Source organism: Hibiscus syriacus, unplaced genomic scaffold, assembly GCF_006381635.1.
Source record: "Hibiscus syriacus cultivar Baekdansim isolate YM2019G1 unplaced genomic scaffold, ASM638163v2 tig00112350_pilon, whole genome shotgun sequence".
NCBI lineage: Eukaryota > Viridiplantae > Streptophyta > Magnoliopsida > Malvales > Malvaceae > Hibiscus > Hibiscus syriacus.
In genome coordinates this window covers 294,764-306,562 of record NW_024063311.1, presented here as the reverse complement: position 1 = coordinate 306,562, position 11,799 = coordinate 294,764, and the positions used below count along the sequence as shown (strand labels likewise).

At 34.9% G+C, this 11,799-nt stretch overlaps 2 pseudogenes; one reads left to right on the top strand and one right to left on the bottom strand.

The window, feature by feature from the left end:
• The first annotated feature begins 1,622 nt into the window (after positions 1-1,622).
• LOC120178493 lies at positions 1,623-2,697 on the top strand (annotated as a pseudogene).
• A 3,081-nt stretch (positions 2,698-5,778) lies between these two features.
• On the bottom strand, positions 5,779-11,184 carry LOC120178499 (annotated as a pseudogene).
• Positions 11,185-11,799: the final 615 nt, after the last annotated feature.

Here is an 11,799-nt window from a genome sequence, read left to right as displayed (position 1 = left end):
CGTGCTCGCCTTCATTCTATTTAAAAGAGGCTTAATAATTTTAAAAAAGAGTTAATTGCATTACACATCCTTAAATTTAAACTTCTATTCTAAATTAGTTCTTAAATCTTTTAAAGCTCTAGTTTTATCTCTGCATCTAACTCTCATTCTAGATTAGTCCTTAAACTTGTATATATTTCAAATTCATCTCCAAACTATGACCCTTATTCTAGATTGGTCATACACTTTTGAATATATTTAATTTCATCTCAAATTATCAGTATATGATAATCACATCCCATGTTTATAAAAAGCTAGGTCAAGGAGGATATAATTGAAAGATCAAAACTTTAGGTATCAATTTAGAATGAGAGTCGTTATTTAAGATGAAATTAAAATGGTCAAAAGTTTAAAATCAATTCAGAAGGTCATAATTTAAATATAAAATTAAAGTATTCAAAAAATTTAAAAATCAATTAAGAAATTCATGATTAAAAGCAAATAATGCAATTAATATAACTTTAGATTCTTAAATAATTTATTTATTCCAATAATTTTTTATTTATTATTAATGAAATTTCACATGATTAACAATAATTTTATAGCAAGAATCAAATAATATTACATCATAAAAATACTGAGCTCGAAAATTATTTTGATCAAACTAGTTATAAATTCCCATTAGGATGCTTCACTAAGAACAATGGTCCGACATCAAAATCTCTGGCCTTGATCTGCAGCTTTCTCCTGGCTAGGTCTTGGGTTTCTTCATAATCATCACAGACAGTGAGCATGGTGAGCACAGTAATCACTCTCCTGGCCAGTATCTTTGCATGGTGCTTGTCAACAGCTTCACATAGCACATTTCTCGGATCACCTTCCACATCGACATCGCTCACCTTCACGGTATATAATTTTATAATTAAAAAACCCAAAATTAATTAAGATTTTATAAATATGATGGTTGAAAATGATCATAGTTACTGTTTTTTTTCTTGCATAATTCCTTCACTTCTCGGTAATCCTCGCGGCCGTCTTCTTTAAATCAACCTCCATCATCGGTAACCTCTGCAGTTGCTGTTATTATAAAGTTACGTTGAACGTCGGAGTGTCTGACCTGTAAATTTAAATGAGATTAAGTTAACGAGTTTTAATTTTTTATTTTAAATTAAATTTATTTTATAATTACATACCTACATACATACATGAATTGAATTTTTTAATTTTCTTTATGAGTTTTTTAACTTAATCATATCAACTTTTAATTATCTATTAGTTTCTTCGTTAAACATTAACATCATATGACTAATTAATTTAGAAAAGTGACAGATTATCGAAAACTAATAGATCATGATCAATTAGAACCTCACTTTAATTAAATAGTGGTACTCATCATGTACCTAAAAAAGTAATATTAGTGTTAATTTTGTCTCCAAAAAGAGGGGTGGTGGTCAAAATGGAAAAAGAATAATAAAAGTGACCACGTTGGGTATTTACCTCTTTTTCAACTTTCTACTATTCAAATCTTTTGCTTCAAACATACCCCAAATTTGTTCTCATTCTCTTGAAACGTAAATTAAAAGAAGCTCTTTAATCAGTTCATCTTCCATGATCCTCTTTCTCACCTTTGCACGCATCCAAGTTCGTCAAAAGGTTCAAACTTTGTTATTCGTTTAATGTTCAGCTAAAACCCACAGATCTTTCCTACAGAAAACATTGATTTGATCCAAATAACCACCCCAAAATAATGGGTTTTTGTTTCTCTTCAGACCCTTCTTCTTCCTTTTCATTTCATTCCTTGTTTTGTTTCCAAATCTCGAGCTTTCTCCAATGGTGGAATCTGGATCAGAGATAACAACTCTGGTCTACAAAGGTTGTGCAAAGCAAGCATTCACGGATCCAGCTGGGCTATATTCCCAGGCTCTATCGGCTTTGTTTCAGACATTGGTTTCACAGTCCATGAAACTTAAGTTTACAAGACAACAACAGGGACAGCTCAAACCACCATTAATGGCCTGTTCCAATGTAGAGGAGACCTAACCAGCAACGAATGCTACAGCTGTGTGAGTCAGCTCCCGAGTTTATCCAACAAACTTTGTGGCAGCAGAACCATTGGTTCAAGGATCCAACTTCATGGCTGCTACATGTTGTACGAGGTTGCTGGCTTTGCACAGATTTCAGGCATGCAAATGCTGTTCAAAACTTGTGGTGTTGCCGCCGCCGCTAACGGTGGTGGAAATGGATTTGAACAGAAAATGGACACTGCGTTTTCGTTTCTGGAAAATGGAGTTGTTACCAACCATGGATTCTTCACCATTAATTACCAATCTGTTTACGTTTTGGGCAATGCGAAGGTGTGTTAGTGATTCGGATTGTGGCAATTGTATTAGAAGTGCAGTCCAAAGGGCTAAATCGAATGTGGCACATCCAATTCGGGTCAAATTTATCTGCATAAATGCTTCATTACTTATGCTTATTATGCCAATGGTGTACCAAAAAGATCATCGTCGTCTTCGTTTCATCTTCTTCATCAGGTAACTATAAAATTTGGTGGAATTTTGCTGTGTTCTTCTTCAAATGGTTTTCATTCAACTGATTGGGAAAATTGCAGGCCAAAATTCTGGGAAAACAGTGGCTATAATCTTGGGGGGAGGAGTTGGAGTTGGATTAGTTGTATTATGTTGATGTTTGCCAGGAATTCTATGAAGAAACGTGATGGTAAGTCCCATTCATATGAGCAAAACTCTCCATTAAGGCTTCATGTTGCTGAATTTGTTTTCTGGTTGCAGATTCTTGAAGGGTGAAGCCATGAAAATTCATGTTTTGTCTTACTGAGTTCATGTATGAAAGAGATTGAGATTTTGGATTATAACAATTGTATATACTTATCGTAATAATATTACATTTCAATATCCTTGAGGTCTCAATTCGAATAATCTCTTAATATTATCAGTAAATTATTGAACCTTTACAATTGATATTAATATTATAGTGACAGTTTATAATAATCTGATGAATTTAAAGGTCAAATTGATAATTTTAAAATAGTTAAGTGACCAATAGAATACTTTACTCAAATATATTATTAAATCTAATTTTACATTTCATACATATCTCTCTTTCTTTCTTTTCTAGGTAGTATTGAATCTCTCTCTCTTTTTTCCACTTTTGGTCACTTTCTCCTTTGAGTTAAACCCAAGTTAAGGACAAAAAAGTACATCAAATAATTGACTTATCCATATATTAATCAATATTTATAGGCATAATTAAAATTAGCCCCTAATATTTATCAATATGATCAATTTAACCCTTATTCTTTTCTTAGAGCATATGGCTCTGAACATTTTTTTGGGGAAAAAAATCTTTATGGATGTAAATCGTAGTGATCAAATGGTTAACGATCTAAAAAGAGGTCTTTTACCTTAAAATAGAATGTTGAATCAAAATACTTCTAAAAAAAGAATAAGAACTAAAATAACTATTCAATCTCTGTCTTAAAATGACCATTTTTGAAACTACATAGGAATGATTGTGACTTGATGGATGGCATAAGCAGTAGACTCAGGTGCGTCGGGTGCGGATATATGTCCGACACATGTATGTTCAATTTTTTCCTGATTTGTTCATTTATTTGGTGGATCCTTTGAGGGTCATATTTCCAGACTCATGTCCAAATACGTGTACTAGAAGAAAATGAAGAGCTTGTGGGCACAATAAGCATTAATAGTTGTGTTTAGGAGATTAACTGACTTAGAAATTACACATTATCCAACAAACTTTTAAGTCCTTTAAATGTTGAATGTATTTCTGTGCTGTTATAGGCTTTGATCTTGTGTCATATCAATCTAAACAGGTGCCAATCGTTATTACTATATATGTTTGAATGACTTGTTAGCACTTGGTGGTGGTGGCAACTTGCTTTGTGCTTGGATGGAGATCTGTAAGTTGCGGTATTGGGATTCTCTTTCACAATTCTTCCAACCAATACTTTTATTAAAAGTGTTCGTCTTTCTTTCATGGTTTGTAATTTCTTAGCTTGAGTGGAAGTAGTGGAACTTGTGTTTGGCACACGACCGGGATTTCGAGCTAAACAATGCTGAGGTAATCCTTTATTTTCTTTGGTTAGCCGTTCCTCAACATTGAGCTTAAAATAAGAACTTCAGTTATCGTCTTAAAATTGAAAGGTAATACAAAAAACGTACCCATTGCTTACCAACGAGCCCTGAAATGCCGGCCATAAGCAACTGATATTCGAGAACTCTTGGCATGCTTGTTCTTTTCAATACATGCAACTTGCCCACCAGTAAAATGCTCTGCCTTTGGTTATGTAATGCTTGCTAGCCTCTGCAGCTCCTTTTTCCATCCTAGGTGACGAAACAGTTGCATGTATAAACTGATAGCCGTTTTATTTGTTATCTTTTCAGTTCCGTGTTACAAGAATTTCAGTCTAAATCTTGTTTACCAGAACTCGGAGCTTAGCTCAGCTGGTTAATGTAATCATACACCGAGATTTACATGAAACTCTGTTGGGCCTGATTGTAACCCTGTATGTTACGTGATTTGAACTTTGCAGCTATGGGGTTTCACGCATGCATGATCTACTTCAATTGAAAAGTGACAAGTAATTTGAATGGTTCAGCAAATATCCATATACCATCAATCCCTGCTTCGGCCCTTTAAGATGTACGTCACAGGCGTTTATTTAAACCCTCTCTATTGATGTACCCCAAAAAAAAACATGGGTTTTGAATAGCTGTCTGTTGTCTTTAATACTTTATTATTTATAATATGGCCATAGGCTGTACCGTTTGTAAAACATTTTGTTTATTTTTAAGCTTAATGACTCGATCGAAAAATATCAATTAAATCTTTTTTTCATCCAATCGAACCCTCAAATTAAATAAACTTCCAAAAAAAAAAGTGATTCGAGTTTCTGAAATATTATTGCCTTTAGTCATGTGAAAATTAATTCTTTTTTAAAAAAAAAAAAAATAAAATTCTAAAAATTATTAAATACTAATATTTTTTTGGACAAATTCTAAATACAATCTTAATCCTACCTAGAAAAGAGAGATTCCCCAGAACCATGACAAAAGAAAGTGAGAAAACAGAGACTATAAAAGTGTCTATAGGATGAAAAAAAACATTTTTTTTAAAATGAGAATTTTTACATCCTTATTTTTCACAACTAAATTTTAATTAAAACAATTAATCAAATACTAGTTCCAGTTCTCAACTGAAAGAACTTACTAACTTTTTGGCTCATTATGAACCAATAAAGGTTGGATCCACTAGACCAACCAAGCAAAAACTGGACCACTGAATAAATCTAGGAACACGAGTAATGATGAAATGTCCTATAATATCAAAGGAACATAATTTGGAGAAATAGTCACAAATCCCCAAATATGAAAGTACGATAGTCCATATATAACACATCCAGTCCTGCGTTGTATACAAATAAATACTGCGAGTTAAGGCTACATAATGAAAACAAAATTAAAATTATAAAAAGATGGCTACCGGATGTAAATCTCACTAGGGATGCTTCAAGTCTAGGAGTTGGAATTGTGTCTATAACATTGACTTTCACTTCTTCAAACACATTAAAATGATACAGAAGTGCCTACATTGCCAGAGGGATGCCGACAATGGTAAATTCGGGAACAGACCGACAAAACTAGAAGATTGCAACAGACCTTGAAATCCAACGCTTACACTTCAACCATGAAACGGGGTGGTCGCAATTTGCAAGAGATCTCAGAGCCAACTTACCATATATGTAAAACAGAAGGAATCTTTCTATGATTCTGTTGAAGCGTCATCTTCTGGAAGGCCAAATATCCGGAGGTTGCGATCCATTGACCCCACTGCCAAGTACCTTGCATCTAGACCGAATTTGACAGAAGTTGCTCTACCTGCAAAAAGAAGACATCAGAATTCAACTTCAGATGGCAATAAAATTAATGAGACTGAACCACGGAGCATCCAGAAGATGAACACCTGTGCCAGACAATCAGGTAAAGTTTTGATGCAATTCCATTCAGCTTTTACGCTGCCCACTTGGTAAACTCTGAAAGCACAAATATCAATCAGTATCAACAAGAATCATGGATTTCTTTTTATTTTATTTTTAAATAATTGTGAGCAGGGTTTCAAATCACGGTCCAAAAACGTGATAGCATCCGCGAAATAGAGGTTTCGCCGCCATCCGAGTTACCCGCTACACCCGCACTAGCGCCTGTGACGGCCACAATCATGTTAAACCCGAAATGACCGAAAACGCGACCGCGATTTGAAACCCTGATTGTGAGGATGAGTTTGTTGAATACAAAAATGGAGGACATAACATTTCGGGCAAGTTTAAATCAAGTTCTTAGGAATTTCAGTTCAAGGGCATCCAACATTATTACTAAAAGGTCCCCACAATTGAGATGTCATGTGCATACACAGTCTCCACATCCAATATATAGACGTTAAGTGCACTTACCGTATATCTGAGCCAGCAATTGCAAGGTAACTCCCACTATGGTCGAAATCCACTGAAAGAAGAAAGTAAACAAATTGAAGCTACCATAAAATATAGCTTTTCATTATAATAAACTCTGATCTTTTTTTTATAGAAATTATACAAACTCTGATCAGAGATAACAATTCAATTTTGCTTGCACGGTTTTTTTTTTAAATTTGCGGAGCTCAAAATTTGCCAAGGTGAAAAGCAAGGAGAACAGACAGAGTACACTAGTTTACACAGACAAGTAAATGGTAGTACTATTCCAAAATAGGAGTATATAGTTCATTCTAAAGAAAGAGCCAAAAGAAGACAAGTTAATATATAGACATGCAGGGTCTGTTATCAAGATAAACATACCAGAGTTAGTTGGTGTGTCTTGATCATATAGTTCAAAAGATCGAAAGTTCTTCAATTTGCGTAGATCCCACAACTTAACACCATCATGTGCAGCAGTCTGCAGTCAAAAACATTAATCAGATAGCGAAATTCGCAATCATCAACCTAATGCGCATAATTTGGCTAGGTGCTCACTGCAAGGAAGTAACCATTTTCCGAGAAAGATATGGCTGTTACAGCTCCAGTATGTCCATCAAAGTTGGCAACATTTCCCTGCAGGAAAATAGAATAAAGACAAAGTGGTTTTAGAAAATTGAAGACAAAGGAAATATCTGAAAAACAAATGTTAGACTCTCATAAAGCTGTTTCTATACCCGACTCTTGACGTCCCAAATTCTAACAGTAGCTCCAGTGGTGCCCGTTCCAAGAATGAGACCATCAGGATGAAAAGCTGCAGATGTATAACCCACGGAATTTGAAGGGTCTTCAACCTGCATAAATAAAACCTGATTCATCATTGAATTTCTTCATAAATAAATGAATTAAAATTTAGCTCAAGGAAAAAGAAAATCATTTTACCAGGAACTGTACCAGTAAAGCAAATGGTAACCACAACTATCCATTGAAAGTCTAAGACATTCGGTGGAAATTTGAATACATGCCCAAAATTTAAAGAAAGAAATGATAGTCCGTATAAGTATAACACCATGATCATGGAACATAATCAAAACTTCACAGATTACTTTGGAGCCCTTCATGATTCAATTAAACACAGGGTAGACTTATTGTCAGAAGTCAGAACCTAGCATTCAGAATCAATTAAAGAGATTACAAAGACAGGTTACTGTTAATTACTAAGAAACAAACAAATCCATTTTACTTCACAAGCAATAATAAGATGTTCGCTGTAATGGAAAACCTTACAGATCAAACAGAGGGAGAAATATAGAAGGATTTGGACCTGGGTTAAGCATAAACCAGAGGAAAGATCATAAAAACACCACGTTGTGTCAAGTGATGCAGTTACGAAGTAGTTATTTGTGGCATGGACTGTGACAGCTTGCACCTGAAAGGATAAAGGTAGATTTATTCTCATGTCGAAAACACCTCAAATGAACCAGAACTACAATCTGGTAATCAGTCGATACTTTAGGGCATGTAAATTCTACATCATTTGGAGCAACAAATTTTACACTAGTAACCTGCAAAGATAGCCAGATAATAAATATCAAAAGGAAAATGTAACAATAGCAATCCTTGACGAAATAAAGGAAACCGAATAAACCTTCTTAGAATGGCCACTGAGTGTTGATAAAATCTCTCCAGATGTTCTATCAAAGAGCACGCATTTGAATCAACCCCTCCGGTGGCACAATATCCTAACAACCAAAGTAAAAGGAAGTTAACGGACAAAGTTTTACAGTGATATCTGATAAACAAACTTCAATAATACACGCTTATTCAGTGATTATAACATTAGATAAATCAACTGAACAAAAACAAATAGGGGAAAATGCATTCAACAGACTGGCACCTAGAATGATTTTTCAGTCCACAATCTGGACCAATACGGGATTAGGGTATAATGAAATATCGAAAATCGCTAGCCTAACATAACATAATTGCACTAAACTAGAAGCCATTCTCAGTTCCTTAATTTTGACATGCAATATCCAAAGTATAATTGCTTCCTGTCTAGAGGTGTGTATGCAAAGTGACAGTTTCATTAAAGAGGTAACTAAAAAGAGCACCACACCTTGAAAGATTGATATCAATTGAAGTGATACCAGGTTTGTTAGTCTGTGAAGAGGATGACTAATAGTTGGGTATACCTCTCCAAAGCATCATTGGGAGCCAATGTTGAAGGTATCTGAAAGGAAAACATAAAGAAAAGAATTTCAAGAGGGGAACCAAAACACAATAAGATGTATTATACAAAGAAATAGTTGCAATTAATTAAAAACAAGCTAGTTAAAAGAATACCTGGCGCTTTTTACGCTGTTGTGACAGAGCTGCATTACATTCTGTTAACTCAGTGATAATTCTATCAGAAACCCAGGACGCATTCTCTTTCCACAGGGCCCACATCTTCACTCTCTGCACCTATGATTACAAAATAAATTAAATAAGATACTGAATTACTTAAAGATAAATAAACATTAATTAAAATCATACTGAGAAAGAACCTCGTTTTCCATTGCTGAGAGCAGAAACATTGGCAGTAGCTGCTGATGCAGGCAAGGGTGCCCTCTTTCAGCCTGTGCAAGTAATGATCTGGCTTCGTCTCTTTCCTTTTTGAGTCTTGCAATCACACGGCAGGCAGCATCATGCTGTATAAAATAATAATAATTTGAATAATATTATAATTAGATAAAAAAATAGCCAGACAAAAAAACCACCAAAAGTAAAAGGGTAAATTAAAACTCAATATACTTTTAATAATCAAATTTGATAACCACAAGGATCTTGACAAGTGATCTACAATCGATTTACTTTACAGTTGAGGATAAACATTTCTAAAACAAAGACTCCAACTAAAAAGGTCCACAGACATACATTTAGCTAAATTACTCAACCACTCCGGGAATGTTAAAAGAAAGATAACCACCAGCAAGATTGTAAAATACAGTTTTAAAAGAGCTCAAAATAAAACCAGCAATTTCTGCTTCAGTGTAGAACTGTAGATTCAAGGCAACAAACATATAAAACTTTATGCTCTTTCCGATGCAGTAATATAACACACAAAAAGAGGAAGAAGTAAAAGATTAAAAGAATGTCAAAAAAGAAATAGACATATTCAAATTGTTGTTACCTGGTAGAGTGCATGACTTAGCTCTTGCCTGGCTGTATGAAGCTGCTGCTCCAATGCAAATTGGATAGCTTAAAGCATCCATTCCTGCATGAGGGAAGTATGCAGCATCAGAAGCAAACAACTAAAGAAAATTCAATGTAACATGAAGAAATTTTACCGCTAAGTAAAAAATTCCACTGATAACAATTCCACGGAAACGGAAAAAATATATTTAGGAAAGCATTCATTTCCAGCTAAAACAATGTAAATACCTTGTGTGAAAATCAACGACAGAATTGCAAAGAATTACAGAGTACAATTAAAACCTCTCCCCGCCAAGCAATCACATGGATAACAAAAGAAAGCATACTTTCTAAACTTGAAGTATGCAAATATTTTGAACTAATTCAGATATTATACAAGTGTGAAAGTACCGAGAAAACATACATTCTGAAACATTCCAAGCATCCCAGGAATGCTAGCTGCTGTTAAGATCTGGGCTTCACAATCTGCACCAGACACCATGAAAACAACAAATCAGGTCATAAGATGCAACAAAGCATGTAAGGAACCACCGACATAAAATCACTTGCCGGTTTGACTGGGACACGTCGTCCATAGTAAGTTCCTCCCCTGTAACTGGACACTTCCCATAATCCTAAATAAAACAGCAATACATTATATCAAAAGAGCATCTGATTCATTCAAAATTAGCTTAAAGTACAAATAAAATAAAACTTGAGAACCAAAAACCACTTAACAAAAAATAGTTCCCTTTTAAAAAATACAATTTTCTAAGAAGTACAATAAGAAGCCTAGGAACATTTTTTTCTAAGGAAGGGGTAAAAGTAGGCAAGACGAACCGAAATGTGTCGCTCGATTAAGCGTTTCTCGTAAAGCAAGCCGGACTTTATGGAGACGACGGGCTCCTCCGGCACCTCGCCCGAGACTGCAGGAAACAACGGAAATCTCCCAGAAAAAAAAAACAGAAATGGAAATCCAACAACGCTAAGAAAATAAAATAGGAAATAAATGATTAGAGAGCTTACTTGAAACAGTTCATGGTGAAAGAGGAATTAGGGTTTTGATGACTGCAGAAATCAATGCTCGAAAATTATTCAATGAGCAAGAAGGAGGCAGCCGCAGCTAAAAAGAAAGAAGAGATTGAGAGCGAGGGATCGAAAAGAAAGAAATAATATGAAAACCAAATCTTAAATGGATCAAAATGAAAGTCTCAATAGATTATTAGGGATTTTTCATGAGCCTTTTGGGCTTTCTTATTGGCCCAAAACAATTTTTATCCATAGTTGGGCCACGGCATTCTTATTGCCATATGGATTTATCCAATTATTGACATTTTATATTAATACAACGCTAAAGAAAATAAAATAGGAAAATAAATGATTAGAGAGCTTACTTGAACAGTTCATGGTGAAAGAGGAATTAGGGTTTTGATGACTGCAGAAATCAATGCTCGAAAATTATTCAATGAGCAAGAAGAGGCAGCCGCAGCTAAAAAGAAAGAAGAGATTGAGAGCGAGGGATCGAAAAGAAAGAAATAATATGAAAACCAATCTTAAATGGATCAAAATGAAAGTCTCAATAGATTATTAGGGATTTTTTCATGAGCCTTTTGGGCTTTTCTTATTGGCCCAAAACAATTTTATCCATAGTTGGGCCACGGCATTCTATTGCCATATGGATTTGTCCAATTATTGACATTTTTATATTAATATTTTATACAAACTCCTCAGAAAGAATCGATGATATGTTACAATTTCATGAGCTCTACCGATGGTTTCATTTATTATTCCTCAATAGCTTGGAAGTGAAGCAAATGCATCAAATACTACAAATGAACATGAAACTGCGGAGAAAATGTTTGTTTTGGTGTCGAGTCCGACTCAAACATGCTGTGATCGAGTTCGAAAGCGATACTGTTGAAAGCTCAACAAGTGGACATTGTAGTTACATGAAGTATTCATGGTGGTCCACAAATCTGAAATGACGGTCCCTCGAGCCTAGCTAAAAGATGGCGTCTGGTGGAAATCTTTGACCGTGGAGGATGGGACTTGGGCTGTCCGCTGGCGGTACTTGATGTCATATATAGTAAAGGAGGCTTATCTCCAATCGAAACGTATGAGACGTGCAAGTTATTCGATTATTTCATTCGGCGTGT